This window comes from Schistocerca piceifrons, chromosome 3, assembly GCF_021461385.2.
Source record: "Schistocerca piceifrons isolate TAMUIC-IGC-003096 chromosome 3, iqSchPice1.1, whole genome shotgun sequence".
Lineage (NCBI taxonomy): Eukaryota > Metazoa > Arthropoda > Insecta > Orthoptera > Acrididae > Schistocerca > Schistocerca piceifrons.
Window position 1 is genome coordinate 115,702,804 of NC_060140.1, and position 27,302 is coordinate 115,730,105.

Genomic DNA, 27,302 nt, shown 5'->3' on the forward strand with positions numbered 1-27,302 from the left:
TTTGTTGTCTCTGACAGAATTAGAATGTCATCGGCGAACCTCAAAGTTTTTATTTCTTCTCCATGGATTTTAATACCTACTCCGAATTTTCCTTTTGTTTCCTTTACTGCTTGTTCAATATACAGATTGAATAACATCGGGGAGAGGCTGCAACCCTGTCTAACTCCCTTCCCAATCACTGCTTCCCTTTCATGCCCCTCGATTCTTAAAACTGCCATCTGGTTTCTGTACAAGTTGTAAATAGCCTTTGGCTCCCTGTATTTTATCCCTGCCACCTTCAGAATTTGAAAGAGAGTATTCCAGTTAATATTGTCAAAAGCTTTCTCTAAGTCTACAAATGCTAGGAACGTAGGTTTGCCTTTTCTTAACCCAGCTTCTAAGATAAGTCGTATGGTCAGTATTGCCTCACGTGTTCCAACATTTCTACGGAATCCAAACTGATCTTCCCCGAGGTCGGCTTCTACGAGTTTTTCCATTCGTCTGTAAAGCATTCTTGTTAGTATTTTGCAGCCGTGACTTATTAACCTGATAGTTCTATAATTTTCACATCTGTCAACACCTGCTTTCTTTGGGATTGGAATGATTATATTCTTCTTGAAACTTGATCTTAAGGTAACTAAATTATTAGATATTATAGTTCAGCAGCTGCAGATCATAATCAATCATTTCTATGAATTTCCGTCTATTGCTGCTCAGCTTAAAAAGTAGGAAGACCTTAGGCTAGCCAATTTGCCCACATTTCCCCTGTAGAAAACCTCACAAAACAGCGCAAAATAATGGACATCTCGCCAGCAGTATGAGGAGTGCTGTATGTAGCCCTTGATCCCTCTCGGTGAATTACTACTTCTGTTTTGCTCCCGTCGTCCAACGCAGTAGTTTGCGGGCGCTCGGGTAGCCGTGTTTGTCTTGGCGCCCCCCCCCCCCCCCTCCAGTGCTTGTTTATCCGCGAGACCTGCTGGTCGGTAACCCCTTTCCAACTCTCTGGGAAGCTCTCGCAGCTGCAAGTTGCTCTGCAAACAGACGAGTGGGGTGGAAAACGAGGAGCGCGGGGGAGATCAGATCGATCAACTCATCCCGGCAAGTAGGAGCGCCGGCTGACAGCCTCGCCTCGCTAGCAGCTCTCTGCGGCCCCCGAGGTGAGCCGAACTGCGGTGAGGAAGCGGCCAGACTCCGAAAGCAGCCTCTGAGTTAGCAGCATCAGGAGCAGGGTCCGGCGTACTTCTTTTGGGTTGTCACAGCGAAGCTTCTGGAGCCAGTCCCACATACGACTACTATCACCGATAGAGGTACTCAAAGTACCCTCCGCCACACACCTTCAGGTGGCTTGCGGAGTATTGATGTAGATGTTGATCTATCACAACGCCACGTTAAGCCCAGTCACCGTAATCGTCAGCTGCTTTGCTGTATAATGTATCGTGGAAAGGAGTGTAACAGTACGCGTCTGACACTCGTTGGCAAATGGCAGTGGAGCATTGCGGGTGGAAGAATCACGTATTTTGGGTCGGTCATCATTTGTGGACTACAATTAGTCTAATTCGACCCGAATACTGGAGGCAGGCTCCTGATTGCTCCTCCATGACGACACCCCAGCCCACAAAGCGAAGACTGTGTACGAGTCTTTGGCCTGAAAATGGATCACTGTCCAGGAGAACCCGCAGTATTCACCGGATTTGGCCCCAGCCTACTTCGGGTTGTTCCACAGTTTGAAGTAGGCATTGAAGGACACCGTTATGGGGCAGTTACGGACATAGAAGAAAATTGTACTGCAGTACTAAATGCAGCTCCGAAAAAGGACTACAGTGAGTGTTTCAAAACGCTTACGAACTATTTCAGCTGTGTTTTGATTCAGGGAGAGACTATTTTGAATACATACAGTGGTTTTTTGAACATAGCACTGTAGCGTATTACTATCTTTACGACGTTTCTCATCGAGCCATATACGTTATCTCGCATTTCTAGCTGCTTCTCTCACACAAATAATGATAAAAATTCAGAAATTCAGGGTCGCCACCAGCCCAAGCCCTTCCTAACCACTTAGAAAAAAAACGGAGCTGGAAAATTATTAGTTTAATTACTTTAATAATTTAATTACAAGTATACAAATTTCTTTAAGTAGCCAGATAAATAGCACTCCATGTCGTGCATGAAGCAACTTGATTAATTCAGGACTGGAAATCGGAGTAAGTGGGTAAGATCAACACGTATCTTTAACGTATATTATTTATTGTACCTAAGTATTTGGTTGCACATCCTAATTACACATAACTGGTGCCTGACTAGAAATATTTTAGTAAGAATTACGTGAGAATGTATCAGAGCACAATTTAACTACAGCAAGAGAAAACACAGAAAACGAGGGTGGGAGACAATGATACTATCATCTTCTTTGCATTGATACCATTTAAATATCTCAGTGAGATTCGCATTACGATTCTACGCATGCACTATTCTGGACAGAGGTTTAACCAATGCACGAGGCTGTGCGATAATTATTCAACATACTCTCTGCGTCTGCTGCTTGCAAATGGCCGAACTAGAGCACGTGGTGGATTCCGAATCAAACTGTTGTGCTGCTGTGTAGAAAGCGCACGAAAGAACAGATATTCTTGCAGAAATTACAGCTCATTAAACAAGCAAACTGTTAAAATAAAGCCTATTGCGGTGATGTGGTGGACCAGATGGGTCATTGATTACCAAACACGTGGCACAAAAAATAAAAGATTAAAAATCATAGTTGCTTCGACACAGTATTAACTCACGTGCGGTTGAAGTGATCCTAACCAGCTTTTCCTAATCAGATTTACCGTTTGAAATTCTACTTCATCGTTGTTCAAAATGAACGAAGTAACTTCCACACTTTTAACTCAAACACCCAAAAATCGCCTATTTAAAGCAATATAATTATGGCACATTCGGAAAAATAACTCGCTTCACACGCTTCAGTTAAGCTGAAGTTCTTCAGTATTTCAATAGTTAAACATAACTAAGTCCTAACTCAACCTGCTTCCTATCACCTGAAACCCCCCTTAAGAGCTACGATCCGTACTCACCGAGAGTTCAAAGAAGAGTGCCGCTTTCTCTTTAGAGATTACCTAGCTCCCCGTGCAGCGGAAGCTACCAGAGGGGTAGCCCTCCGTCACCAACGTCACATACAAAAACAGCCTTCGACATAGCCTTCGACTAAGATGGATAAACGTCTCTGTTCAGGTACTGGAAACCTAAGTTGGTCATCCTGTGCTCTCCTTCGAACGAGAAGCAACATCGTCTGCTTCCAGCAGACGATGACCAACTCAGCATTTCCCATAAAACAAAACCGAAATCCCAAAAAAAAAATGGCTCTGAGCACTATGGGACTTAACATCTGTGGTCATCAGTCCCCTAGAGCTTAGAACTACTTAAACCTGACTAACCTAAGGACATGACGCACATCCATGCCCGAGGCAGGATTCGAACCTGCGACCGTAGCAGTCGCGCGGTTCCGGACTGAGCGCCGAGAACCGCGAGACCACCGCGGCCTGCTCCGAAATCCCACATTAAAACACAAATATAATATTCAATAGGCCTTACTTGCGTTCTCAGTCTTTCTGGAAGAGTTCATGAATTGAGCTAAGATCAGGTAGAAATGTGAATAAGTTGTACCGAATTCGACATGCGTATTGTGAAACGACTTAACAGAGACGTTTCATTTCATGACTTTTATTTTTCTTAGCCACAGTCCTAATGGAACTGGGTCACACAGTGTACTTCGACGACCGGTCCAATAGTCGTCTTCAGCTGCTGCGAGGTCTGCTGTCATGTGAACTCGCTGCCCCTGGACTCCAACGAGACTGTCAACTGTTGTAGGGCTCGCGCCGCTGTTTGTATCTGAGTTAAACTGCCGACGGCCATTCGCCCTTATATACTATTTCGTTTTCATATCCCGCACTGACCTACCTATCTCAACGCCTCCAGCGATCACCATCCGTCACAAAGAAATTAGGCACTGAAGACAGGTCCAGAGAGCTGGAACACTTTGAGACGAGGAGAGTCTCGCCGAAGAATTATACCAACTACGAGTAGTGTCACGCAGAAGTGGTTACTCAAATCGTCGAAACGACCGGGCGTTGCAGGCAAAATAAAGAGCGCCTAGAAGCAGACTGAGACTCAGGACTAGAAGCTAGGAATCGCTACTCTACCTTACGCTGGTCCATCATTCACAAGAGATTGGTGGGCTCCTAGCAGACATGACATCCAGTATTATTTCCCTATTTCAGCTAAGATAAAAGTCTTCTTTGCAATTTTAAAGACATCTAGGTCACCGAAAGCCGGACGTGTATCGCATTCCATGCGAATGTGGTAAGTATTACGTGTGGCTGGGATGCAGGGAACATCGGCGACCTACCCGATTAAAATAACCAAGCAAATTATGTTGTTCAGAAGTACTATGCAAAGTTCTTTCGGACATGCACGCATTTCCGAAGGAACCTTGCATCGCAATTCGGAATAACACAGGCACTACAATATCGTGTTTATCCGCCGACACCAGGCAAGCGACCTTCAAGTAAAATTGCGAGGTGCCGGGGTGGAGAAGAGTTTGTACAATTCAGACGAATTTTGCATGAGAACGAGAATGCGCTCGACTCCCTCCTTATCTACCAGCTAATTAATTATGCGCACACCGGTAACGGAAGTAAGTGATTGTGGACCCTGCTAGATGGTAAAATAAGGAGTGCACACTCACAATAATTTAATAAAAATCGTAATCTACTCAAAACAAGAGAACTTTATCATAATAAACAACAGGAAATGGGATTGTCTATATATCTACGAAATGATATGCGGATTAAATATTACATGATTGTCGATAAACACAGTAGGTTAAAGGATAGGGTATACTGAAATACACTTCTGGAAATTGAAATAAGAACACCGTGAATTCATTGTCCCAGGAAGGGGAAACTTTATTGACACATTCCTGAGGTCAGATACATCACATGATCACACTGACAGAACCACAGGCACATAGACACAGGCAACAGAGCATGCACAATGTCGGCACTAGTACAGTGTATATCCACCTTTCGCAGCAATGCAGGCTGCTATTCTCCCATGGAGACGATCGTAGAGATGCTGGATGTAGTCCTGTGGAACGGCTTGCCATGCCATTTCCACCTGGCGCCTCAGTTGGACCAGCGTTCGTGCTGGACGTGCAGACTGCGTGAGACGACGCTTCATCCAGTCCCAAACATGCTCAATGGGGGACAGATCCGGAGATCTTGCTGGGCAGGGTAGTTGACTTACACCTTCTAGAGCACGTTGGGTGGCACGGGATACATGCGGACGTGCATTGTCCTGTTGGAACAGCAAGTTCCCTTGCCGGTCTAGGAATGGTAGAACGATGGGTTCGATGACGGTTTGGATGTACCGTGCACTATTCAGTGTCCCCTCGACGATCACCAGTGGTGTACGGCCAGTGTAGGAGATCGCTCCCCACACCATGATGCCGGGTGTTGGCCCTGTGTGCCTCGGTCGTATGCAGTTCTGATTGTGGCGCTCACCTGCACGGCGCCAAACACGCATACGACCATCATTGGCACCAAGGCAGAAGCGACTCTCATCGCTGAAGACGACACGTCTCCATTCGTCCCTCCATTCACGCCTGTCGCGACACCACTGGAGGCGGGCTGCTCTATGTTGGGGCGTGAGCGGAAGACGGCCTAACGGTGGGCGGGACCGTAGCCCAGCTTCATGGAGACGGTTGCGAATGGTCCTCGCCGATACCCCAGGAGCGACAGTGTCCCTAATTTGCTGGGAAGTGGCGGTGCGGTCCCCTACGGCACTGCGTAGGATCCTACGGTCTTGGCGTGCATCAGTGCGTCGCTGCGGTCCGGTCCCAGGTCGACGGGCACGTGCACCTTCCGCCGACCACTGGCGACAACATCGATGTACTGTGGAGACCTCACGCCCCACGTGTTGAGCAATTCGGCGGTACGTCCACCCGGCCTCCCGCATGCCCACTATACGCCCTCGCTCAAAGTCCGTCAACTGCACATACGGTTCACGTCCACGCTGTCGCGGCATGCTACCAGTGTTAAAGACTGCGATGGAGCTCCGTATGCCACGGCAAACTGGCTGACACTGACGGCGGCGGTGCACAAATGCTGCGCAGCTAGCGCCATTCGACGGCCAACACCGTGGTTCCTGGTGTGTCCGCTGTGCCGTGCGTGTGATCATTGCTTGTACAGCCCTCTCGCAGTGTCCGGAGCAAGTATGGTGGGTCTGACACACCGGTGTCAATGTGTTCTTTTTTCCATTTCCGGGAGTGTATTATGAGAATAAGAGTTGGCTCGAGAACAAAGGGCTCCTATTCTCTGTGATGCAATAGACTGACGATAATGACTGGAGGTCCTAAGGAATCAAATATTAATCTTCCGACTATATAGCAGTATCACAATTACTAGTGAGAGCTCAAATGGGATCACATGGAGAAACAAGCAAGGTGGACTTGTAGCAAAGTGAGCACGCGTGCTGCTGAGGGATTCAGTATAAAACTGATTATGTCCTACAATGCCGGAGCTGCCAAATACTGTACCAGTACTGAAATCTGCAGCACGTCGTCGGTAGGCAGCGTCCTCATGGATGTAGGCGCCGACTTCTGCCGTGCACCAACTCTGTGTCAACCCCTGGCGGCCAAGGCTGTCCAATAATTCTAAGCTCTTCCGAAAACGAGCGACCAAGTCGCAAGACAATCCGACTCCGATGAAGATCAGATCCGGAATCCCTCTGTGATGCGATGCAAGAACGAAGTCAGCATTGCTCAACTCCCGACTCTCCTCGAAAAACTGCGAATCAGCATTCAGTTCTGATTCCAAAATCCCCCCCCCCCCCACACTGTCTCGGAACATCATTCGCGCCAATAGCGACCGTTCCCTCCAATTTCGAGCAGGGCTTTATGACGTCAACTAGCCTCAGTTTAAGTTGACCAGTCATGCCTCTGCTATTCAGCTAAGGGCAGTGAACTTGCCATTTGACCGGCTACGAAAACAACCTGCCTAGACCACCGGCCCTCCGGCGCCAGACAGTCGCACCCAGCAGGGCAAAGTCCACAAGTATTCTGAGAATCAGGAATACAATGCAGTCAGTGGGTGCCAGGAATCTTCGTTCCGGACGCGCCGGAACGGTAAACACGTAAACTGAAGCGACACTCGGACGTCTCGCAGGTCGCTTCGCCCTGCATACAATAGGCGAAACTCGCCCGACGTCAGTCGTTCCGCCAGGTGCTTATGCCTATTGTACGAACCCAACAGAATTCAGGGAAGTGCAGCCCCCAACCGGAAACTCAGTGTGCCGCGTCCTCTGATGCTGGCCTCGCACAGGCCACCCAGGGAAGTAAAACAACATCTTTAGGAATCGAGCGAAAAGTATTTTTTGAGCGCTAAGTACAAATACTCTCATTACAGTAACCTTATTCGGTCTGTTACTACCGTGCAATGACAGAACATTAATAAAATTGATGAAAATGAGAGGACACGTGCAAAAGAGGACATGGAACCTCTCAAAATGTCTCCCCTTTACGGGAACATACAAAGTGGATGTAAAAGTGCAGGCTGTAGACACATTCGTTGACGACATCTGGAAGTTTGGACCTGGCCGTAAGTCGTCCTCTGGTAGCCAAATGGTGAGGCGACCGCTCGCGATAAGCGGGAAATCCGGGTTCGAGTCCCGGCCTGGCGCAAATTTTCATCTACATCGATACCCTGCAAATAACATTTAAGTTTCTGGCAGAGGGTTCATTGTCATTTTGTTATACAGCTGATGGTTGTCCATATTCGCAAATGCGAATACATTTCATGTATTTCACAACGTCTGTAGTCGCCGCAGTGCCCGTTTCTTCGGACATCCATGCATGGGCGAAGGAACATTGCATCGTAATGAGAACAACAAATACAATGCAATGTCGTATTAATCAATCACGCCTAGGAAACTAGAGGTATCACATCACTTCGAAATCAGTGTTAGCAGATTTCTGCATTGAACAACAGAGTATTCACTATGGTTGTGTACGAGCCATGATCAAACAAAGCTTAGCCTCATCGTCCCTACGGAGAAATGTACTACAGTGTCAGATGAACTGTCGTACTCTTACTGGAATATGGGTTATTTTAATTAATCGGAAATTATTACGTGAGGAGAATCGAGCCTTTCTTCCAAGCATTAGCATTTAAGTTCGCTGAGCACCCGTGTTAACACTTTCGTATCGACTGTACCCTCCTCTTGCAATACCAGCAGCGACTTCTGCGATGTCATCAACAACAAATACTCCTATTGTGCTCCCTTATTTTGTCGGGCGAAAAAGTGGGCTGTAGTGCCGAACTCTGGTCAAGGGTGACAGCACATAGCAGTTATACCACCCAGGTTTCGAGGAAGGGTCACAGCCATCAGAGGACAATCTGATACTGCCGTTGACCATATGTCGTGGAATGGTTTGCGTGTATCGTCCTTATTAGATGTGGTACTATGTTTGTTTCGACACACCATACCCTTTCGTTTTTGTGAACATTCCTCGTTCAGTACAGTTTACTCTGCTGTTATGTCGAAATACCCATCACGTGAGTCTTATACTACGTGTGATGGTTCTTCGTTCTTTATTGGTCATTAATCAGTATCGAGTCACAGTCTCTTCTAGCAGTAGAACGTTGGCCAAAGACCTGTATCACTGATTATCAACTAAAACACTGTCTTTGTAGCACCGTAAGTGGGCAGACTGTACACAGCTGTTTGGTTTTCACTTTTTTTAATTAGTTTCATTTGTATCAACTATTTCTCCAGCGAGTGGTGTAGCAAACTTTTGAAGACTCGGAAGTCTGTGGAGAAACTTCGAACATTATTTCTGTCGTCCTGATTGTCCGTGGCTATTCTAAATTGAAGAGAATGCTTCACTCCTTCCTTCAACATCTTCCCGTCTTCTTCCTTCGCCGTTCTTGTCCAATTGGGCCACTTCTCATATAACGTCACAGTTGAAGGTAAGTTATATACTGACAGAAAAAATGTACGATTATTGCAAAACTAATTCATTAAAATTTACTTGATTCATAAACGCTAAGAGCTTTACATTTGAGTGTGACTGTCTTTTATTTGCTTGTTAACTCGAGTCCACAATTGACAGACTCCATACACGATTAGCAGCTTACAAAACGGAATTGCCGCGCGATATGTAATCCGCTCGTAGTGTGACATATGCTAGCGATAATGTTGTTCCAAGTCTGTGGCGTTCGTGCGAGGAGAGCAATTCAGTCACAAGAGCGGAACACGATTTGGCAATTAATTTGCGTTGCGCTCTGTTTGGCGGAACTCTTTGATGTATTGCGGACGATCATCCAATTGTAGCTTGTACGAAATGCACTGCCATATCGTTGATAGTAGTTGAAGCAGTAATTAATTCTGGTACACACACACACACACACACACACACACACACACACACACACACACAGTTATTGGCTCTCTTTCGCCGACATTAGCTTTGCATCTGGATTTCAGTACAAATGTTCTCGTATTTGACGAACGGTTCACTTTTTTAGGAAGTTCGGCAGTTAATACACCAGTATTTGTAATGGTATGAAGCTGGATGGGAGAAAGATACGAGGGTCACTCCAAAAGAAATGCACACTATTTTTGTAAAAGTACAGTTTTCATTCTGCATGTGTGAAAGTTATACAGTGTGTAGATACATCCTTCCCACTTGTTTTCAAACTTTGCTCAACCTGTTCCCGTGAGTTGCGCCGTCACAGCATGTCTTCAAGATGGCTGCTACACTTGATTTTCGTCAGAAGCAACGTGCTGTCATAGAATTGCTGTACTGTGAAAACGAGACAGTGGGAAACATCCACAAGGGTGGGCAAGCAGGTTACGTGATGAAAGCGGGCACGGCAATATTGAGGATTGTCCTCGCAGCGGCAGGCCTCGTACTGCACGCACTCCAGACAATGTGCAAAGTGTTAACGAATTGGTGACTGCTGACAGACGCATCACAGTGAACGAATTGTTACGCTACGTTGGGATAGGGGAAGGAAGTGTTTGCAGAATACTGAAAGTGTTGGCGTTAAAAAAGGTTTGTGCCAGGTGGGTACCCTGGATGTTGACAGTGGCTCACAAAGAAACAAGAAAACGGTATGCAGCGAACTTTTGGAACAGTACGAAATGGTGGAGATGAATTTCTTGGAAGAATTGTGACTCGTGATGAAACATGGCTCTATCATTTTTCACCAGAGAGGAAGAGGCAATCAATGGAGTGGCATCATGCAAATTCATCCAAGGAAAAAAAAATTCAAAACCGCACCTTCTGCTGGAAAAGTTATGGCTACGGTGTTTTTCGATTCCGAAGGACTCTTGCTTGTGGACATCATGCCAAGTGGAACCACCATAAATTCTGACGACACTGAAGAATCTTCAAACTCGACTGAGTCGTGTTCGACCACATCGGCAAAAGCAGGATGTTTTGCTGTTGCACGGCAATGCACGGCCACATGTCAGTCAAAAAGCCATGGAAGCGATCACAAAACTCGGATGACAGCACTGAAACACCCGTGTTACACAGTCCTGACCTGGCTCCATGTGACTATCATCTCTTTGGGAAACTGAAATACTCTCTTCGTGGAACAAGATTTGAAGATGATGACTCCCTTGTGCACGCTGCCAAACAGTGGCTCCAACAGGTTGGTCCAGAATTTTACCGTGCGGTTATACAGGCGCTGGTTCCAAGATGCCGCAAGGCAGTTGAGAGGGATGGAAATTGTGTACAGAAATGAAAATATTGTTCCTAAAGGATGTATCTACACACTGTAAAACTTTCAGACATGTAGAATAAAAGATGGATTTTTTAAAAAAATAGTGTGCCTTTCTTTTGGAGTGACACTCGTAGAACGGGTTTAACGTCCCGTGGACATAGAGGTCGTTAGAGAGGAAACAAAGGCTCGGATTGTGTCAAGAATGGGGAAGGAAATCGGCCATATCCTTTCAGAGGTACCATCCCGGTATTGGCCTGGAGCGATTTAGGGAAATTATGGAAAAGCTAAATGTGGATGGCCGGACGCGGGTTTGAACCGTCGTCCTCCCGAATGCGAGTCAGGTGTGTTAACCACTGCGCCACCTCGCTCGAGCAAAAGGATCTAGCTGTTCCGGCAATAATTTATGTAATATTTTATTTTAATGAAATCGCTTTATGGAGCCGACATTGTTACTAAGTGTCCAACTGAAAATACCTCCAGTGTACAGGAGCGCTTTAATGTTGACTGCATCGTGAGTACATCTATAGGGGGCGTTCAATAAGTAACACAATTTTTCTGAAAGCAGGTTGCTTTTATTCAGGATTCCAATACACCATATTATTCCCCACTCTTCTGGCTACAGAATCCTATTTTTCAACAAAATCTCCGTTCAGTGCGACGGCCTTACGCCACCTTTCTGGGAGGGCTCGTATGCCCGCATGGTACCATTCTACTACTCGACGTTGGAGACAACGCTTTGCTGCGTCAGTAACCTGCCCATCATCCAAGTACTGCTTGCCGCGGAATGCATCCTTCGTTGGGCCAAACAGACGGAGGTCGGAAGCTGCGAGATCCGGGCTGTACATTCTATGAGGAAGAACTGTCCAGTGAAATTTTGTGAGCTGCTCTCGGGTGCGCAGACGTGTGAGGCCTTGCGTTGTCATGGAGAAGGAGAAGTTGGTTTGCATTTTTGTGGCGACTGTGGCGGAACCAGTTTATAGTATTTCGTGGCTTTAGTTACTTATGATATTTCAGCTAAATCAAAAAAAATATAAAACCAGTTACCTATTGTCAGCGTAACAATTCGTTTGATATCAAAAATGATTATCCCGGCTAGTATTTGTCACTCTGATAAAGAAATCTCCACTTGACGTTGTGTAGAAATGTCTCTAAAGTCGTGTGAGTGGTACTAAATTGCATGTCATTTATCAGGTTTTACACAACTGTTACTTAAGATGGAAGCACCTTTCTCTATCAAAAGGATCATCTAGTCACAAAATACTACCCGCGCACAACACTGAAGTATGTTTCCTATTAAAATATTTCATGTAAATCGTCCGAAATAATTAGGCTTCATACATAAGCAAATAAGAAACTGATATTACGAAACATGCTGTGAGCTCTATTTTTAAAGATTCAATCTCAGCTGAATTCTGTCTTTTAAAGTAGATTCGGGACCACCGGTGCACATTTATTTCCATTCATTTATATCTAACAACATTTATGTTTGTTAAAATTCTCGATTCAGAACTGCCGCGGAGATACTTTTGCTAAGATGGCGGCAGACAGACGATAGTCAATTTGTCTATTGCTAGTCTCGATTCCTTTTATATCAAGTTAATATATTTAGGTAAAACTTTTTAAGCCTTTTATCTCTATTATTTAGCATTTAAAATCATTTTCAATGATAAATACCGTCATATTTTTTATACCAGCTACTAGTAAACTCCGCTGTAAGTTACTAGCGCTAATGGCTGCGCTCCTAATTGCGGAGCTGAAAATTAACACTTAAAAACATTAATTAGATTGGATTACTATTGAAATAAATACAAATCCATGTCTAGGCAATAGCGACTCTGTTTTTCAAATAATAATTAACAATATATATGGTTACAGGTTTCCTCTTTGCAGACCTCACAGTCCCCTGTCCGAACAGTTCACCGGTTAGCACAGGAAGAACAACTGAACCACAATTATCACAGATGACCAAAAAAAAATTATAATTGTCGTTGTCCATGAGTGTAGTTCTCTGATAATAATTTTAATTCACACAGAAATGAAATTATTACAGAAATAATTATCGTCATTTTTACACGATACAGTCCTTTTATACGTAGTATTGATAATATTTGTTGAAGTTTGTTCATTTAGTTCATTTTAACATCTTGTGGCTAGAACATAGTGTCGTGGATATTACACGAGTTACACGCTGAAGTCGTTTCTTCAGTTTCCTGAGAGTAGCACACTGTACTTCAGAGTTGGTCGTTGCACCATGTGAAGAACTTCAAACAGAATAACCTCTTCAGAGTGCCAGAAGTACGTCGCCATGACTTTACCGGCTTTGAACTTTTTCTTCGGAGGACACGTGGTGTGACGCCAGAGTATGGACCGCTGTTATGTTTCCTGTTCGAAATGGCGAACCCATGTATTCATCGCCATGTTTGACAAAAAATTGTGACGATCAGCGTCGTAACGCTCATGCAGTTCCGCACAGATGATCCTTCATTGTTCTTTACGGTCTTACGTTAAACGGCGAGGAATCCAACGGGCACACATCTTTGAGTACGCCAACTGGTGGACGAGTCTGTCAGCATTATCAACACAGACACACAATCGTGTGGCGAGATGTTTGATTGTAATCCGTCGATCACGTCGAATAACAGTATCCGCACGTTCCAACATTACAGGAGTCACAGCTATGTGAGCGTGAGATGGACAGGTTTCTGCGACCTCATTGCGATGATGACAGGCACCTCGCCCAACGATTCATTATGCTTTTGTTCATTGCCAGGCCTCCGTAGACATTCTGAAAGGGCCTATGAATGTCTGCGATGTTCTGATTTTCCGCTAAGAGAAACTCAGTGACAGCCGTCCTGCTTGAAACGCAAATGCGTTACAGACTCCATTTTGAACGCTATGTATAGTGCTCCCGCCTGTTGGGACTTCATGGAACCATAGGAGCTGAGACGGGAATACTCCACGACATCCGACAACAAATTCCGCATTTTTTTGACCGAAAAAAGTATTGGGTTGATGGTTGGACGCCACCGGTATAAATTTGTAACCTCTATCGTCGCCTGAATAGAGATTCCATATTCACTTGTTTCCGAAAGGCGTTGGACACTGTACCACATTGTATACTATTCAGATACAGTGTGTGTTCGCAGGTAAGTGATTGGTGATGAATATTTTATTAAAAGAACGTACCGAGTTGAGTGTGCCTCCGGGAAGCGTAATATGACCTTGAGTTCTCAACAGGCACAAACGAGGTATTAAATCGAATGAGCAGCACTAAGCACATTAATCGCTGACGATTCTGTTGTCTGTGAGGAAACTGTCATCTTTGGACGACCATAAGAAGATACAGAAAGACGAAACTTGCATTTGGTTCAACGAATTGCAGCTCTCTTTAAATGCCGCTGAATGCCCGTGACGAAACAGAGAGGACGCAATAATCCATATCTCAAGGTTAGTTAAATAACTTACTAAACACAGCATAGCGTGCATTTAGAAACGATGTGAAATGAAATGGATGAACACTTAAAATGTTTATTCCTACATCTCAAAGGTTTGTGTTTTTTTTGTTTTTTTTTTTACAAACTAATTACACGAAACTGTGACTCTTTTCACTTCTCGATTTTTATATCCGTGCAACCGTACACATTTTTCATAATGTCGACGCCATGATTAGGAATGCGGTTTGGCCACTGCAAAATCGCTGATTCAATAGCGGCACGGCTGGTGAATACTAGAACGCGGAGAAGGTCTCTCATTATTGGAAATAGCCACAAGTCGCTGGGAGCCTGGGCAGGTGATAGACAGCATGAGCTGTCCTCGGGTTTGCCCGAGCGCTAATGCTTTGTCCTGGTGAAAAAGCACACGTGAAGCCTATTCCGGTCGTTTTCGGCGCGATGCTTGGAAGGAGCTAGTTCTTCAAAATATCTGTGTGGGCTGCAGCTGTCACCGTACAGCCCTTTGGGACACTGTAAGCATTATGCCATCGCTGTCACAGAAGATGCCCGCCATTTTTTTTCCAGCACTGGGGCGTACCCGAATTATGCTTGGTGGTTTTGAGTGTGTGTACTTCCATTGAGTTCACGGACGCCTCGTTTCACAATTGAAAAAGGGCATCCGTGTTCCATCCCTAATCAACACTGCCTAGCAGCATGCTACGCGGCGACTGCGTGTGTTGGTCCGTCAGCATTAGAGGCACCAATCTGGAGAACACTTTCCGGATTTTCAGGTCTTCATGTTGGATTGTACGTACAGATCGTACGGAAACGTCAACACTGGAAGCTAAGTGTATCACATTCATTCGGCATTCCTCCAAAACAACTTCCGCCACTCGTTGGATCATGTCGTCAGACCAGCTGGTGCGAAACCGATATTGTCTTCGTACATTGTCAAACCTTCTTTCTCAGCGACAAACGCACATTAGACAACTCTATGACGCCATCATCACAAGGCTCACTCAACTGGCGATTAATTTCAGTCGGAGAAAACGAACGATTACACGCTGTTTTTGTAATGAAAACGCCCCCAATTTAACTATCAATAACAGTCCTCGCTCTCCCCATGCCGTAAGTTCTGTGTGCCGCAGAGCACTGCCATCTCTGTAACGCATTCACAATTATTATACGTGTATTTTAAAGCAAACTACATGTTTCTGTCTTTTTCCAGACCTGAGGAAAAAATCGCACTCATTATAACTAGGACTTTGTATAAAATGTCGATTTATCGATATTTAAAACAAATTCACTGCACGTCGGGCATGTATTTCACAATATATCGATAACAATAACGCAATATCGACTGCCGATATTATAATTGTATATTCCATTTTTCATCATTTTCGGAAAATATTTGAAGTTGTTCTGAAATTGTAGTAGGATATTATTTACCTGTCACTGGGTCAAGGAGTCTTACTCTTTACCCGCCGATGTATCGACGGGCTATTAAATTTTTTAAATATCGATATATAGGAATCACGTTTTAAAAAAAATAAAAATATAAAGAGTACTTGTTATAACTTGATGACACCTCGTATTCCATCTTCCTCTATGTCCTCTGATAACCACACAGCGCATTTACACCACAGTACATCCCTGTCCGTCTGTATACGAGATCTACCTGTTCTTAGTTATCTGTGGTTATTCTTTCGCTCAATCAATCACCAAGAGTCGACTTCGTCAACTTTAGAAGGGTTGAAACGTTGCTGACAGACGTTACTCTGGTGACATCCAGTCGGTAGTTGATGTTCGAAGTCGGCAATATTTAAAAAAGTATGTAAGTAGGCTGTTTAGGTTTTATATTGGTAACGCCACGTAGCGCTCTGTATGAAAATCACTGGCTGTGCTGTGTGCAGTCTGTGGCTGGTTGGCATTGTTGTAATATTCGCTATTGTAGTGTTTGGCAGTTGGATGTGAACAGCCCGTAGTGTTGCGCAGTTGGATGTGAGCCGCCAGCAGTGGTGGATGTGGGGAGAGAGACGGCGGAGTTTTGAGAGCGGATGATCCGGGCGTGTGTCCGTCAGAGTAAATTTGTAAGACTGGATGTCATGAACTGATATATATATATATATATATATATATTATGATTTTTGAACACTATTAAGGTAAATACATTGTTTTTTCTCCATCGAAATCTTTTATTTGCTAACTATGCCTATCAGTAGTTAGTGCCTTCAGTAGTTAGAATCTTTTATTTAGCTGGCAGTATTGGCGCTCGCTGCATTGCAGTAGTTCGAGTAACGAAGATTTTTGCGAGGTAAGTGATTCGTGAGAGATACAGTTTATGGTTAGTCAGGGCCATTCTTTTGTTGGGATTATTGAAAGTCAGATTGCGTTGGGCTAAAAATATTTTGTGTCAGTTTAGTGATGATCAGAATAAGTAAAGAGAGAAATGTCTGAGTACGTTCAGTTTTGTTCAGCTGTTTGAAAATCAAATAACGTAAGGGGTTATCAGCACAATCATTCATAAATTTTCCAAATGGGGCGTTTCGAGTATCATTTCCGGCTCTCGATGTATCGAGAAAAGGTGTCGACGGAGGAAATATCGACGTACCGGCCCATAAAAATGTCGGCTTCATATTGTAAAAATACTACCGGTTTTCTAGCTGCGTATTGAAGTATTGGTTTATTGTTAGATATTTTGTACGTGAACAAACTAGGAGCCTTCCTATCCCCCTTAGAACAAGAATTGAATGGGAAACGATGCATGTTCATGCTTGGCGATAACCACTTAGCTAACAATGGTAACTGCATTTAGGTGGCACAATAAAAGGTGACAGATGGGTCTGTCGTTCGGTTTCGTCACATATCGGATATGTGCGGAACACTTCATGTGTCTGCCAACGCCAGCAACCTAACAGTTGTAGTGTGAAAATCGTGTGGTGAAGCCACCCCCCAAAAACGTACTTTTTTCATATTAGGTGCATTGTGCAGCCACCTACTACCAGCTTCTCCATTCCAGCGACCTCAGTAGTCATTAGACATCGTGAGAGAGCAGAATGGGGCGCTCCGCGGAACTCACGGACTTCGAACGTGGTCAGGTAATTGGGTGTCATTTGTGTCATACGTCTGCACGCGAGATTTCCACACTCCTAAACATACCTAGGTAAACTGTTTCGATGTGATCGTGAAGTGGAAACGTGAATGGACACGTACAGCTCAAAAGCGTGCAGGCCGACCTAGTCTGTTGACTGACAGAGACCGACGAAAGTTGAAGAGGGTCGTAATGTGTAATAGGCAGACGTCTGTGCAGACCATCACACAGGAATTCCAGACTGTATCAGGACTCACTGGAAGTACTATGACAGGGGGGGGGGGGGGGAGGTGAGAAAACGTGGATTTCATGGTCGAGCGGCTACTCATAAGCCACGCATCTCGCTGCTACATGCCAAACTACGCATCGCTTGGTGTAAGGATTGAACAGTGAAAAAGCGTTGTGTGGAGTGACGAATCACGGCACACAATGTGGCGGTCCGATGGCAGGGCGTGGGTATGGCGAATGCCCGGTGAACGTCATCTGCCAGCGTGTGTAGTGCCAACAGTAAAATTCGGAGGCGGTGGTTTTATGGTGTAGTTGTGATTTTCATGGAGGGGGCTTACACCAAATGGTTCAAATGGCTCTGAGCACTATGGGACTTAACTTCTTAGGTCATCAGTCCCCTAGAACTTAGAACTACTTAAACCTAACTAACCTAAGGACATCACACACACCCATGCCCGAGCGGGATTCGAACCTGCGACCGTAGCGGTCGCGCGGTTCCAGACTGTAACGCCTAGAACCGCTTGGCCACACCGGCCGGCGGGCTTGCACCCCTTGTTGATTTGCGTAGTACTATCATAGCACAGGCCTACATTGATGTTTTAAGCACCTTCTTGTTTCCCACTGTTGAAGAGCAATTCGGGATGGCGATTGCATCTTTCAACACGATCGATCTCCTGTTCATAATGCACCGTCTGTGGCGGAGTGGTTACGCGACAATAACATCCCTGTAAAGAACTGGCCTGCATAGAGCCATGACCTGAATCCTACAGAACCCCCTTCGGATGTTTTGGAACGCCGACCTCGTGCCAGGCCTCACCGACCGATTTCGATACGTCTCCTCAGTGCAGCACTCCCTGGAGAATGGGCTGCCATTCCCCAAGAAACCTTCCAGCACCTGATTGAACGTATAGCTGCGACAGAGGAAGCTGTCATGAAGGCTAAGGGTGGGCCAACACCATACTGAATTCCAGCGTTACCGATGGAGGGCGCCACGAATTTGTAAGTTATTTTCAGCCAGGTGTACGGATACTTTTGGTCACATAGTGTAAATGTCGTAGTATCTGTTGGTAACGCCGAGTGTCGATTACGTCAGCATCTCGCCTAACACCTCACCGCCCACCGCAAAGACGACACTTGTCATTTACATTTTTGTTCATCATTTTCAGCAACTGCCTTTCAAGAATGGGGAAAAATAGCACACCAGTTTTGTTAACAACTGTTTTTTAAAGCAGCTGGTGTGGTATTTCTTCACTTCGGAAATCATGTAATTCCATTCGCACCGTCACTATATTTTTATCACAGAAAATTAAATTAAATCGCTTTCAATTTAAGATGATTGTCTGCAGCAGTAGTATAATACTATCTGCTTTTGGACACAACAAGTACAGGATTGAAAATCAACTGTGAATTAAAATAGACTTGTCTTGTTTTGACTGTTTCCTTCACTTGTGACTTTATCACTTATGTCAAGAGGAGCCGCCTTGTTGGATAAACACGTGCAGATGGACGTGCTATGGAGTATTTGAGGGAAGCAGCGCCAGCGTCGCCTGTGCGGAATAGGCCGGCGCGCACCAGCGAGGAGAAACTCGCAGCTTTCTACACAGGCAATGAAATACGAGGCGGAGCGGGTCGGCGGAATGGGTTGGGGGGGGGGACCCGAGCTCTTCTTCCGGCGCCTTACATCCGCCGCGCCGCCTGCTGCCGGCATAGGCTGTGGCCAGCAGGGGCGGGCTGCCAGGACAAGGCATCCAAAACAGTGGCGTCTCCAGTACTCAGGAAATGCAGTCCATCCACGAAAGAGTAGCATACGAAACACTATAGTTGCCCCGTAATTCGTTGTTGCCCCTCAGTGTGGGAGCTTTACCACATAGAACATCCGAAGAAAACCAATCAATCAAAATAAGTCACAATCACGTTATTTATTTAGTCGCCAACCGGTTCCAACCCGCGATGGGGTCATCTTCAGGGCAATTTACACCATTTGGTCGCTCGCTGGAGTTGTCACCCTCCCTGTGCAAGATTGATAGTTACCAACCGTGATCAGGCAGGGTGACAACTCCAGCGAGCGACCAAATGGTGTAAATTGCCCTGAAGATGACCCCATCGTGGGTTGAAACAGGTTGGCGACAAAATAAATAACGCGATTTTGACTGTCATTTTGAATGATTGATTATAAGTAAACCAATCGCTGCTATCTCCACGCAACTATGTTGTCTAAACATTTATCCAAAGAAGAGCGGCGCGCTTCGTCACGGGTGCATTTAGTAAGCGCGGAAGCTTCACGGAGATGTTCGGCCGGCAGCAGTGGCAAAGGCTGCAGGAGAGGCATTGGGCACTACTGTGTGCTTCATTTTAATACCCTGAGGGCGTACGTCTCTAGATATGCGGCATCTTCCAACTAGAGCTGTTGACAAAACATCGATATATAGTATTTGCTCGAAAAAAATAAAAGACACACTTATATTTTCCCGACATAATATCGATACATATCGGTGATATATCTCCACCCGACATATCGACATCAAAATGCCGATCATGAGTGCCGATATTTTTATTTTACATTACATTTTTTCACAATTTTCGGTAAATATTTCAGATTGTAGTAGAACATAATTTTACTTTCATTGTATGAAGGAGCCTTACTACTTTTTTTTAGCTTTCATCGCTTCCAATCTTTCTCTTTCTGTGAAGCAAGTATATGTGGCACGAAAGTAATAGTCCGCTTGCACTGGGCGGCAGGATATGAATGGAATAACAAGATTTCCGATGTGAAGAAACAGCACCCCAGTTGCATTAAAAAAAAATAACGCAACTAGTGCGCTATTTCTTCACATCGCCATTCTTCGAAACAGTTGCTCCAAAGTACGAACAAAAATCTAAATGACAAGATTTGGTCTTTACGGTGGGTCGAGACGTGTGAGGGGAGATCCTGACGTAATCACCACTCGACGCCACCAACAGAAACTGCGACGTTTACCTCCACCAAGCAGATTTGACTCTGCAACTGCTAGGTCGCTGGCTGGGAAGTCGATATGAAGTGTTCCAGACAAATCCGATATGTGACGAAACGGAACCACGGACCGGTCGGACAGCTTTTATTGTGCGACGTACATGCCGTTACCATTGTTCGCAAAGTGGTTATCGCCAAGCGTGAACGTGCATCGTTTTTCTTTCGATTATTGCTCTAAGTGGATCTACATCCATACCCCGCAAGCCACCTGACGGTGTGTGACGGAGGGTACTTTGAGTACCTCTATCGGTTCTCCCTTCTATTCCAGTCTCGTATTGTTCGTATTGTTCGTATTGTTCGGTATGTCTCTGTGTGGGCACTAATCTCTCTGATTTTTATCCTCATGTTCTCTTCGCGAGATATACGCAGGAAGGAACAATATACTGCTTGACTTCTCGGTGAAGGTATGTTCTCAAAACTTCAACAAAAGCCCGTACCGAGCTACTGAGCGTCTCTCTTGCAGAGTCTTCCACTGGAGTTCTTCTATCATCTCCGTAACGCTTTCGCGATTACTAAATGATCCTGTAATGAAGCGCGCTGCTCTCCGTTGCATCTTCTCTATCTCTTCTATCAACCCTATCTGGTACGGATCCCACACCGGTGAGCAGTACTCAAGCAGTGGGCGAACAAGTGTACTGTAACCTACTTCGTTTGTTTTCGGATAGGCAGGCTGCCAGCTTGTTGATGTACAGAATAGCTAATAATAAATCAATACTTACATATACTGTTCTAAAACTCTCTCTGTGTGTGTGTGTGTGTGTGTGTGTGTGTGTGTGTGTGCGCGCGCGCGCAGCCGATATTTTTATGGGCTCCTGCGTCACTGTTTTTTCCGTCAACATATCGGTAGTTTTCGATATATCGTGAATTGATAATGACTTTTTTAATATCGGTGTATTTTATTCCCGATATTTTTTTAAAATATCAGCAGTCCTCCTTTCTACAGGTATCTCGCGGAAAGAGAGTGGCTGGTAGAAAGAAAAGGAGGAGAAAAGAGAACGGATGTGGACAATTACAAATTACTAGAACGTTTGTCTGTTGCAGAATCCTGGTGCATGTTGTTAGCTCGAACGATTATGACGTTGATGGCGGAGAGGCACGCTCTGTCAGCCCGGCTTCTGGAAAAAGCATCTCGCCTGAAACACACCTTGCTTCAGTCACACCAAATGTATTGCAAGTTGTGGCTGAAGCTGACCCGATACGTTCAGGGTTCCTGTAGTTCGGACATGCTTTAGGGACTACCCCATCACGACAGCGTCTTCATAAATTTGTGACTGAGTCCGAGAGTATGTGGCCAGTATTACCCACTACCTTATACTGAAAGGCGAATATCTGTCAGAAGAAAAGATAGTATTGTTAGTGCCGCATTGAAGGGTTACAACGCCTTCTACAAATCGTTTACGTATTTTGAGAAAATTGCATGTACATGTACATACACAGGGTGGTCCATTGATAGTGACTGGGCCAAATATCTCACGAAATAAGCATCAAACGAAAAACCTACAAAGAACGAAACTCGTCTAGCTTAAAGGGGAAAACCAGACGGCGCTATGGTTGGCCCGCTATATGGCGCTCCCATAGGTCAAACGGATGTCAACTGCGTTTTTTTTTAAATAGGAACCCCCATTTTTATTACATATTCGTGTAGTACGTAAAGAAATATGAATGTTTTAGTTGGACCACTTTTTTCGCTTTGTGATAGATGGCGCTGTAATGGTCACAAACATATGGCTCACAATTTTAGACGAACAGTTGGTAACAGGTAGGTTTTTTAAATTAAAATACAGAGCCTAGGTACGTTTGAACATTTCATTCCGGTTGTTCCAATGTGATACATGTACCTTTGTGAACTTATCATTTGTGAGAACGCATGCTGTTACAGCGCGATTACTTGTAAATACCACATTAATGCAATAAAATCATAGCGCCATCTGGTTTCCACCTTCAAGCCAGACAAGTTTCGTTCTTTATAGTTTCTTCGTTTGACGCTTATTTCGTGAGATATTTGGCCTGGTCACGATCAATGGACCACCCTGTATAGTCTACAAGCCACCCTATGGCGCATGGCGGAGGGTACCACACACCACTACAACTCGTTTCCTTTCCTGTTCAGTTCGGAAATAGAGCGAGGGAAAAACGACCGTCTGTAAGCGTCCGTGCGATCCCCGGTTTCTGTCATCTTACCTTCGTGATACGTAAAATGTACGTTGGCAGCAGTAGAATTGAAATGATAATTAAATGGACACCCTAGCTGCAACAGGCGTTGATGTACTTCATTGGGGACATGTTGAAAATGTGTGCCCCGACCGGGACTCGAACCCGGGACAGATACTACCGTCATATATAGTTAAAATATGGCTTCCCGACCATTGACCTTCTTGTGCGAACGCACACGCTATGCCCGAACTCGTACGGGACTTGGTAGATTAATCTCCCACGAGTAATGAGTATGATGGGCAAACATCTATTAGGCGCACTACGAATGTAGTGGTGTGGACATGTTGGGAATGTGGATCTCACGGGGAGCGTGCAAGGGAAAAGTCCCTGCAGACGCACTATCCTCTGTGCCCGCGGTGGCTCAGATGGGTAGAGCGTCTGCCATGTAAGCAGGAGATCCCGGGTTCGAGTCCCGGTCGGGGCACACATTTTCAACATGTCCCCAATGAAGTACATCAACAACTGTTGCAGCTAGGGTGTCCATTTAATTATCATTTCATTTCTAGCAAAGCTGCATGGTCATCCTCGGTAACTGTTCTTTCGGGAACAGATACTACCGTCATATATAGCAATAGAATTGTTCTGCAGTCAGCCTCAAATGCCGGTTCTCTAAATGACCTCGATAGTGGCTCGCGAAATGAACTTAGTCTTGCCTCCAGGATTGCCATTTCAGATCACGGAGCAGCTGGCCTATTGATCAAACCTATCGGTAACAAATATAGCCGCACCTCTCTGAACTGCTTCGATGGCTTCCTTTAATCCGACGCGGTGGGTATTCCAAACACTCGAGCAGTACTTACGAATGAATCACTATAGTGTTCCGTACGCCGTCTCCTATATACAGGGTGTTTCCGTAAGGGCATAACAGGACATAGAGAGTGCTCCACTAAACAATTTGAGGCAGGGAACCTAGCGTCGGAGAAACCAGGTTAAGGAGATGTCGAAGTAAACTTGTCTACCGCTTTGTCTAGCATTACTGTTTTCCAGCTTTTAGCGACTAACATGTGTAGAAATTTGTATGTAATGCGTTGTTTATTTACATGTACTTTCTTTATATCCTACAAGGAAAGAAATAGGACGAGCCTGACTACCAGAGACTCATGATGCAGATTTTGTTTACTTGTCCAAGAGCTGGCTCTGTTGTATCGTATTTACATTGTCACATGACAGAACGTGCTATGAATCAACGACAGACCCATTCATTACCAGAAACTCATGATGAAGATTTTGTTTACTTGTCCAAAAGGTGGCTCTGTTATATTTACATTGTCACATGACAGAACGTGCAATGAATCAACGACAGACCCATTCGTTACTCAGTGCTATTCAGAGACGTACAGCACAATACGATGGAGCAGTACCGGTACAGTACTTCCTGGTCGCTGGACTGGAAGGGCAGGTCCTATACCGTGGCCTGCGAGCTCCCCTAACCTGAATCCCCTTGATTATTTCCTCTGGAGATATGTTAAGTCATTTGAGTGTAGGAGCCCAGTGGATACGGAGATGGAATTAGTTGTCAGAACTGTAGCCGCCTGTGATGTGATTCGAAAGACACCAGTGACATTTGTCAGGGTGCGTCAGAGTCTTGTTCGCCGATGTCATGCTTGCACTGAGGTTCATGGCCATCAGTTTCAGCACATTCTGTAAGATACAGTAAAAGTATTACGTTAATTGTGTCAGTGGCAGCATTTGCAGTTAACTAATGTAAATAAAAAAGTACCCAGCAATGTGATTTTATTCCTATTATGTCCTTAAGCTGGCTTCCCCATGTTCTCTACCTCAAATTGTTCAGTGAAGTATCCTGTATGTCCTATTAAATTTTTGCAGCCTCTTACGAAAACGCCCTGTACACTGGAACAAATAGCTATTGGTGTTTACGATGTTCACAATACGATAACTCGTTAACCGCTTGCACTAGCTTCCTCCAACAAACACCATTGATATTCTCATTCACGCTAGTTTTAGAATTTTACTGTCAATAGCCCTGTCCGCAGATCGTGGTTTTGCGGTAGCGTTTGCGTTTCCCGCGCACGGGGTCCCGGGTTCGATTCCCGGCGGGGTCAGGGATTTTTCCTCCCTCGAGATGACTGGGTGTTGTTGTTGTTGTTGTTGTCGTCTTCATCATCATCATAAAAAAATGGTTCAAATGGCTCTGAGCAGTATGGGACTTAACATCTGAGGTCATCAGTCCCCTAGACCTAGAACTACTTAAACCTGACTAACCTAAGGACATCACACACATCCATGCCCGAGGCAGGATTCGAACCTGCGACCGTAGTGGTCGCGCGGTTCAAGACTGAAGCGCCTAGAACCGCGCGGCCACTCTGGCCGGCCATCATCATCATTCATCCCCATTATGGTCGGAGGAAGGCAATGGCAAAACCACCTCCACTAGGACCTTGCCCAGTACAGCGGTGCGGGTCTTCCCCTACGCTCCTCAGAGTATGGGACATCATCATCATCATCTACATCATCATCATCATCAACAACAGGCATTGTCCTATTCAAAAATTTATAACTGTTGTAAAATAACTGCCCTTTCATCGACGTCTCAAAATTTGTGTATAGGCTGCAAATACAGATGCGTACCTGAAGTTCAATTATGTGAAAACCGCGTATCGACAGTGCCTTCCATGTCCGTGCAAGTGTTAGGTGATTCATCGTATGTGCATATATTTCAAGGACGGCAGGCAGAGAAACTTCTGATATTGGGGAGTTAAAATTTTAGAGAATAGAGGAGGATTACGAAGCAGAGCAGTACAAACAGGTACAAGCTGCAGGTAGCTGAGGAGTGTCTACGAGCGTGAGAGAGACACTTGTGGTGCGGTTGTAGGAGGCAGCGAATACGATGTAACTAACGCGCCTAACGAGTGAAGCCCGTTGCCGTGTTGCTGCGTGTCGGCGTGTACAGTGTCTGGAGGAGCAGGTAGCGACACGGGCTGCGGCGAGACGGCGTGCCTTTAACGTTCCAGTTTTTCCGGCGGCTGCGGCCGGCGCCGCTGTTCTCAGCTTTCTCAGCTCTACTCCGCAGTGTTCACTGTGCACGGGGGAGGCAGCGGCAAAGCGCTGCAATATTCAGCAGGTGCTGCGGTCGCAGGAGGCTCCGCGGTGTGCTACCACAGCGCGTCCTGAGTAAATGCCGCGCCGTGACCATCTCTCTCCCTCACTCCCTCTCTCTCTGTGTGTGTGTGTGGGAGGGGGGGGCAAACCTACGTTTCTAGCATTTGTAGACTTAGAGAAAGCTTTTGACAATGTTGACTGTAATACTCTCTTTCAGATTTTAAAGGTGGCAGGGGTAAAATACAGGAAGCGAAAAGCTATTTACAATTTGTACAGAAAGCAGATTGCAGTTATAAGAGTCGAGGGGCATGAAAGGGAAGCAGTGGTTGGGAAGGGAGCGAGACAGGGTTGTAGTCTGTCCCCGATGTTATTCAATCTGTATATTGAGCAAGCAGTAAAGGAAACAAAAGAAAAATTCAGAGTGGGTATTTAAAGTCCAGGGAGAAGAAATAAAAACTTTGAGGTTCGCCGATGACATTGTAATTCTGTCAGAGACAGCAAAGGACTTGGAAGAGCAGTTGAACGGAATGGACAGTGTCTTGAAAGGAGGATATAAGATGAACATCAACAAAAGCAAAACGAGGATAATAGAATTTAGTCGAATTAAGTCTACAAGGAATGGTGTGTAACATACAGCCATGTGACAGGGCGTAAGAACAATCGTCACAAAGGAATCGTGGGCGAAAGGGATCAGAGACGAATATCATGCCTTGTCCGTAACGGTCTGTTTCAGGCACTACATGAATCGCTGATGCCAGTGAAAGCAGTAGCTTCTCACACTTTCTGTTCACTAAATGTCCCACCTAAATAATCATGTCTTCAGTCTGGAAATGCCTGCCACTCAATGCTCTGTTCCTCAGAGGAAAAGTGGAAGTGTGACGGTGTGCCGTGACACAAAACGTGGCTGAGGCAAAAAGCTTTACAGGTTTTCACACAAAAAATTCGGAGACGTTTCTTTGCAACGCGCCCTCGGAAAATGACAATTAACATACTAAATCGAACTGACTTGGATTTTTATCATTTGGCTATTACTTCTCTCCAGTATAATTTTTAGACAGACTTGAAAAGAGCTAATATAAATACCGAAACCGATAGTAGACTTCATAAAGTTCTCACCAGCGACTGGAGCACTTTACATTAACCCAAGACATAGTTATGGAATCAGTAGCCTCCAAACGTGAAGAAACTAATAACTCCGCCGCAGCTCGATCAGAAGTCTGCCCTTATCGATTACGAGGATTGAACTATCGATGGTCGGCCGTTGTGACCGAGCGGTTCTAGGCGCTTCAGTCCGGAACCACGCGGCTGCTACGATCGCAGGTTCAAATCCTGCCTCGGGCATGGATGTGTGTGATGTCCTTAGGTTAGTTAGGTTTACATAGTTCTGAGTTTAGGGGACTGATGACCTCCAGTGGTTCAAATCGCTCTGAGCACTATGGGACTTAACTGCCGAGGTCATCCGTCCCCTAGAACTTAAAACTACTTAAACCTAACTAACCTAA

The 27,302-nt window shown here is 45.2% G+C and overlaps 1 protein-coding gene and 1 non-coding gene across 2 annotated transcripts in view; both read left to right on the top strand.

The window, feature by feature from the left end:
* The window catches only part of LOC124789473 (lysophosphatidylcholine acyltransferase), a 642,390-nt gene that overhangs the window by 514,945 nt on the left and 100,143 nt on the right, over positions 1-27,302 (top strand). The gene's annotated exons all lie outside the window — the stretch shown is intronic.
* Trnat-ugu lies at positions 23,090-23,164 on the top strand. The gene has a single exon. It is a non-coding gene; the product is annotated as a tRNA-Thr (tRNA).